The sequence below is a fragment of the Fukomys damarensis genome, unplaced genomic scaffold, assembly GCF_012274545.1.
Source record: "Fukomys damarensis isolate Sample0158 unplaced genomic scaffold, DMR_v1.0_HiC HiC_scaffold_30, whole genome shotgun sequence".
In the NCBI taxonomy this organism is placed as follows: Eukaryota; Metazoa; Chordata; class Mammalia; order Rodentia; family Bathyergidae; genus Fukomys; species Fukomys damarensis.
In genome coordinates, this window is record NW_022900942.1 from 15,191,702 (window position 1) to 15,198,587 (window position 6,886).

Consider the following 6,886-nt stretch of genomic DNA (forward strand, 5'->3'; position numbering starts at 1 on the left):
TTATTTTTTTAATTGAATTTATTGGCACATTCTAGGTAGACAGTATAGTTACATTCATTACTGGGATCTTGTACCTTTACATGACAGGTCTTGGTTCTCATTTTTCACCTTGTCCCTACCCTCTCTTCACTGCCTCTTCTCCTCCCCACCTACAAAGACCTTAATTCCATTTTTACATTTTCTCATAATTTTTATATGCTATATTCGAATCATCCTTAGTCAAGAGGGTGTCCAGGAAACCTTCAATGACTGCAATGTTCAGAGATGAACCATTAGGGAAAAGAATCAAGGTGTATCAGTGTCAGGTTGTAAGCCAGGAATTCTTATACTTGGAGAATCTTCCAATATGGCATCTGTACCACATTTCCTAATAACCTCAACTTACCAAGTAGTTCTTATCACAGTAGAGTCATCATTTGCTTTCTTTTACAGCAGTCATAGTTCTGTCACGATGAAGGATGACATTCACCTTACTCTATGATCATTGCTTCGTCCAGTTGTGGTCTGAAAATGAAAACCACAATTTGCACTTCTTAGTGATGCTGCTGCCCCTACTGCCACTAAATCATTAATAACTTTGGTAAATGCAATGTCCTTTAGGGCTTTTCGGGTTTTCTTGTTTTTCCTAATGCAGAACCTAGAAGCATGGTTAGTACAGGCACCCATGAAAGGAGGCAAGGGTATTTTTAAAGACAAACATCTACTGCCAGATTCCTCTCTCAAAACTTCTAGTAGGTCTCAGCAGGGAAAGTTGGGCAAATCTACACAATCCAAGGTTACAGTGTCAACAGAGCCAGCATTTTCAAAGGCGTCTGTCCAGATATCCCCCTATTTTAGAGTTTCATATTTTTCTAATCATGTCCTTGGCTTTAGTATAATGAATCTGCTTTGGATGAGCCTTCAAATGCTAGAAGCACTATGACTTTCTCAGTAGTCTTCAGTCTGCTATTTAAATGAGTTTGCTCTTTCTCTAAAGGAGAAATGACTAATTTGTAAGCTATCACAGAGGTTTTCCTGCTTTTACACTTGTTAATCATGTTCAAATCTTTAATAACCTTCTGAAGACCATATTAGTACAAGTTACCCATAATCAGCTGCCTCTGCTGTATTTGTAAACACTACCACGACCCCGTGCCTTCCAAATGCCAATTGCCATTGTGCTGTGACCAAGTGCCAATAGTCGCCAGGCCATTCTACCATCAGCACAGAGTGTTGTTCAGCAGTTCATGAGTGAGTGTGCTGATTCCATATCAAAATATTTCTCTTAAAATCCCAGCTCACTCTTAATACCATTTGCACTAACTGGGCTAGCTGAAAGCAGACATCAAAGTGGTTTTAGATATGTGTTATAGTTTAGATCTAAATATCTCCAGCAAAGACCCATGTGTTCAGAACTAAAACCTGATTAGCAGGGATGAGTCACTGGTCGACATGGCCTGGAAGCATATATTCTCGCACCCCGCTCCTCCTCCCTCAGCTTCTGGGGTGCAATGTAGTGAGCACTTTTCCTGCATCGTGCCCTTCTAGGATGGCCTTTCTGCCTTGAAGCCAGCCAATCCCTCTCAAACTGTAGGCCAAAATAAACTTCGCCTTCTTCAAGTTGAGAGTGCTGGAGATTTTTTTTTTTTTTTCATTGCAGGGAAGCGACTAATGGAAGCAAGAGATTACAAGAAGAGCCTTCGGATTATAACTCAAATTGGATACCCATAAGGAAAGAGACAAAGAAGGACACTGAGTAATAACAGTAATGGACTTCAGATCAGCTACAGAGGAGTTCATAAACCTTGATGGAGGTTCTTCTAGCCAAAGAACACTTAGAATGAGCCCTGTATCTTTCAAGAACGAAGCTTAGTATTTGTGCCAAACTTGGTAGGGAGTTTCAAGTAACCAGGAGGAAAGATGGCCTTGACGTAAATTCATTGCTGGATCAAGAAGTGATCAGCTGGAACTATCTGTTTATTATGTCTCCACAGCAGGTGATCTCACTGGTGCATTTTCATGGACAAGTGCCTATTCTAAAAAAGAGGTCCATTCTTTTATTATTATTAATTTCCCCTCTTCTTTTATTTCTTTCTTCCTTCTTTCGTCACTTTTTTTCTTTTTTTAATTGAGTTTATTGGTACATTTTAGGTATACAGTACAGTTACATTCACTGTTGGGATTGTGTACCTTTACATGGACAGGTCTTGGTTCTCATTTTTTCCCCTTACCCCGGCCCTCCTCCACCCTTCTCCCCTCCCCATTTGCAAACACTTTATTTCCATTTTTTCATTTTCTCATATTTTTTCTTTTCCCTTATTACCTTTCCCCCACCCTTCCCACTTTCCCAAGTCATCAAATACACTCTAATAAATGTGGAGATATAAACTTCAATGTCATTACCTTGTCCAAATTGAAACTGACCTGTAAAGCACAGGAATTACTTGCCCATTTAAAATTATCTTCCACAAAAAAATAAATCACCTCCCAGGATTACTATATCACTTACATTTTTGAATATGTGGTTGAATAGACAGGTATGTCCAAAAATATTCCTTGTATGTACTTTGTTGTGTCTTCTATTGATTGTATTATTTGTTCTTCACCTCAGAAATCCAGTCATTCCCTAAAGCTCGAATTCAGGATTCATTGTCATTATACAAATCATGTAAACCACAATACTATGAAGTTTCTTTCATTTGTTTCTTTACTTTTCTATTTTCAATCATTCAATGTCACTATTCATATTCTATATACCAGATACACCCAAGCTCTGAGAACTCCTAAAGCTGAGACCATGTAGTTATTGAAAACACTGAAGGAAAAACAATAAAAGATAGCACTTTTCCACCTTTCTCCCCCTCTGAAATTTATGCAGAGAAGACTATATCCTTTTTTAAATTATGTGACTCTAGTAAGAAACAATCAAACACAATCAGAAGAAAGCAATTTCCAGCCATTTTCCTCACAAAGAATACATGTGTACATTATGCCATCCAACTCCCTGCTACATGAATGAAAACCTCTACTTTCCTCAGGAAAAATTTCCCAAATCACTGATTCAACTTTGGATGTCATTGTAAGATACTACAAATCAGAAGCACGTTTCATACTAGAATAACCTCAGGCAAGGAAAGAGATAAAGATATTTCTGAAAGTATTCGGCAGATACTCAAGAAAACTGGCTACAATTAAACCTCACCTCCAACAGCGCCATGCTGAAAACCAAAGAATATTCTACAAGACCTGCAAGCAAGCTGGTGTTTTGACATTAATTGAAAAGAATTCCGCATTTGCTAAAGTTCAGATTTCTGAGACTGCCAATGCATTTATTGAAAATCCATTTGAGAATTTCTTTCTGATGTCTGTTTAACCTGGGTCTCCAACCCCCAGGAAACCTATGATCTCTTCATCTATATCTGATACAGCAGGAGGCAAGACACTTAATAAACTGAACAAGACTTTAGAAAGATGGAAGTCTTAAATTTGAATTCAACCCATGGCTCACTTGTTAAAGGTGCTCTCTTTCCTGGGGGAACCTCAGGCTGTTACAAATGAGAGGCAGAGGTGCAAGCCAACCCCATCATAGACAAATATTTCCTACCAATTTGAGGGCTGCTGCTGATTTATGTGTTTCTCCTAAGGCAGACCGTGGCAGTACCTTTCCTAAAAAGCAGTCAAAATAGCTAAAGAGAAGCTTTTAAATATTTTTACCACAAAGAAAAGATAAATATTTGAAATGATGGATAGAACACGTGCACACACACACACACACACACCCTCTAATGCCACGTATATGTAATTACTAGTTGCCAATCAAATGAAGCTTTTAAAAAAAAGCGTTTGGTGGACATGGTGGCACACACCTGGAGTTCTGCACTTGAAAGATTGAGGTAGGAGGTTTGCCACAACTTCCAGGCCAACCTGGGCTACATAGTCAGATCAAAGCAAGTCCCTCTCAGGAAACAATCAGGCAATCAATCAATCACTCACAGCTGGATACATGTGAGAATGATGAAAAAGCAGAAACCAAAGGCAGAAGAGTAATAATTAGCAGTATAAATAAAAATAAAACAAATGAGTTCAAAGACTTTTCCACTTATAGCAATAGCTAAAATTTTCAATAAAGGTGTTTTTAAATTTTTATATCATCAAATAAATATAGAAAACAATGCTTTCTCTAATTTTTCATGACTACCCTACAACAGTTCAAATTTCTGCTTACACAAATCACTTGGTTCATATTTTCTCTTTTTTGTGGGGAGTGTACCAGGGATTGAACTTGGGTCCTTGAGCTTGCGAGGCAGGTGGCAGAACCACTGAGATAAATTCCCATCCCTTGGTTCATATTTTTCTTCCTTCCTTCCTTCCTTTTTTACTTTCTTTCTTTCTTTCTTTCTTTCTTTCTTTCTTTCTTTCTTTCTTTCTTTCTTTCTTTCCTTTCTTCTTTATTTCTTTCTGTTCTTTTGCATGTACAACTCGTGAAAGATAGCATTCTCAAATGGTAGCCCTTTTGTGTGATGAAAAGACAATGCTTCTTGCAGTTCTCCTAGTAAAATAATACAGGAAAATTTTGAAGTAAGCCTTTGAAACAATGGGGCTGAAACCAACCTGTTTTGCTTCCCACCATTGCATTAACAAAATAAATCTATGCTGTGATTTCAGGCCAGATATTGTGGCTTTATGGAATAACAATAGATTTGAGAGGCTTTATCGGATCGGTTGCCTACAAATAACTCATAAAATTTGGTATCTGTGAACAATGTTTGGACATGAACATTTAATACACCAACTCTGCTATAGAAACCGTGCAAAACTATACTTCATTCTGTACTGTCAAGGTCAAAAGCATAAATCAAATCCAAATAAAAATTTTTCTAAAATCCATATGCACCAAGAAACTCTTAAAAATCCCCGGGGTAAAAAGAACTCTTTCAAGCCTGACTTTGTATTTCCTGTCTGTTTCTAGCTGTTCAGAAATATACCCAAACGATTCAATATCATCACAGGCTACTCACCTCCTCACTTCTATTTTTCAAATAGTTTATACTATGAAATCACAAAGGCACTGATTGTCATTCTCAAAAGACAGAATCATTCTACTATCACATCAAAGGCATTTAAATAGTTCCCCTGGTTATGGAAAAGGTTAAAGCTAAAATGTTAAAACTGTTGGATTATTATTTTGAAATGAAATAGCAATCACATCAGACAGCTCAATTGGCACAGAATTGTGCATGCACAGAAAACTAAAGACTATTTCTCTGACTCCACTCAGTATCTCTTATACTTGATTTATGTTTATTTTCCATGTGCAAAACCCCATCTGTCCCAGTTTTCTATTAAGAACAATAGGGGAGTCCTTCTGACAAATTTAACACCTGTTAATTCCCATAGGCTCTACCCAGAGATAGTAATCCATTTGATTAAGTGCCTGTCTTAAATATCAGGGGTACTAAGTTCAACTTATGTGCTGGGACTCTATTTTCATTAGAAATTCACTTTTAATTTTATTGATTATATGCAATGGGGCAGAATATAGTGTCTAGCAGATGTACATTTTAAATATTCTGATAATGAAAGTGTGAAAATTTTTCAACGTTACTATAAGTATAATTTGTTGAAATTTGCACATCACCACATGTGCAGAAGAATGAACACTACTTAGGTTAAAGAAAAAAAGAGATCTTATCTCTTGTTTACAAGGCACTTCCTGTCTTGAGCATTTTGTATATTTTGTACACCAGGATTATAATATATTTTTTCTGCTTTTATCTTCCCGCTGAACATGTGTTGAACTATTTTTCCCAAATGTTTAAGAAGTCCCAACGAAAGGCCTCTAGAAAAAACTCTCAGGCATAGCAGGCCATTGAAAGGCTCTCTGAAAAGGTGGATTACATTATCTTATGGATATACCTGAAAGTATATTGATTTCCTCCAATTATTCAACACAGAGCAACTTTCTTTTAAAGAACTTACACAATTGCAACAATATAGTAATAGTTCCAAAAGTAGAAAGTTTTTCAAGGGATTCTTCATTGTCTTAGGATATTTTTATTAATAAAAAATAAAAGAATGACAATGTCAGGGGAGGTGAAATGCTGATATTCAGCCTTTCAAATTCATCTCCCCCTTCTGCAAACAAAAATCAACATCTTTCTTTGTGCTAAAATCAGATTTTCAAATAAGTTAAAAGTTTTATGATGCGAGAATATGAGCTTTCCCCTTCTACACATCCTCTGTAGTTGTGCTCTTCTTCTTTTGTTGGGAGCCATTCTCCCAGAAAATGAAATGGCAAATGTCATACCAAGGGTGAATACATTTCATTGTTAAGAATAGTGAGAAATTTGCAAGCTGAAGTCATCTAAAAAATTATTATCTATATAATATTACCAAATAAAGACATTTATTTAAATTCCCAAAGCAATTACAACAACCATACACAAAAATAAATCCATGAGAATATATTAAAGAATATTAGAGACAGGGCCCAAGTACGATATTACAAGGTAAAGCACATGAACAGTAACATTATAAGGAAATATATTTCTGCAATCTGAGGTAGATGTACTTCTTCTTTTTATTTGGGTCTTTAAAAAAAAAGGTCACTGTAGAAAGGGCTGACCAGAGTAAAATAGCAAAGAACATCACTGCCAACCACATCACTGGCTATGCCTTGATTTTTCTTCTTAGCATTGATTACTACTTGACTTCATACATTTATTTGTTTATTTGTTTTCTGATTGTTTCTCTCCCACTAGAATGTGAGCTCCATGAAGACTTGATCTGTTATCTCCATCTCAATTTTCCAGAACCTGGAACAATGGTTCTTGGTAAGCAAGAACAGACACTCACAACTTGGGAAGGGGTTATGTCTGGAAATATCCCTCATCAGTGGAAAACATCT

The 6,886-nt window shown here is 36.5% G+C and overlaps 1 long non-coding RNA gene across 1 annotated transcript; it reads right to left on the bottom strand.

Moving 5' to 3' along the window:
• Positions 1-407: 407 nt before the first annotated feature.
• LOC104850941 lies at positions 408-4,238 on the bottom strand. The gene is made up of 3 exons (XR_777106.3): positions 4,205-4,238; positions 2,489-2,611; positions 408-504 (listed from the first exon to the last, which is right to left on the bottom strand). It is a non-coding gene; the product is annotated as an uncharacterized LOC104850941 (long non-coding RNA).
• Positions 4,239-6,886: the final 2,648 nt, after the last annotated feature.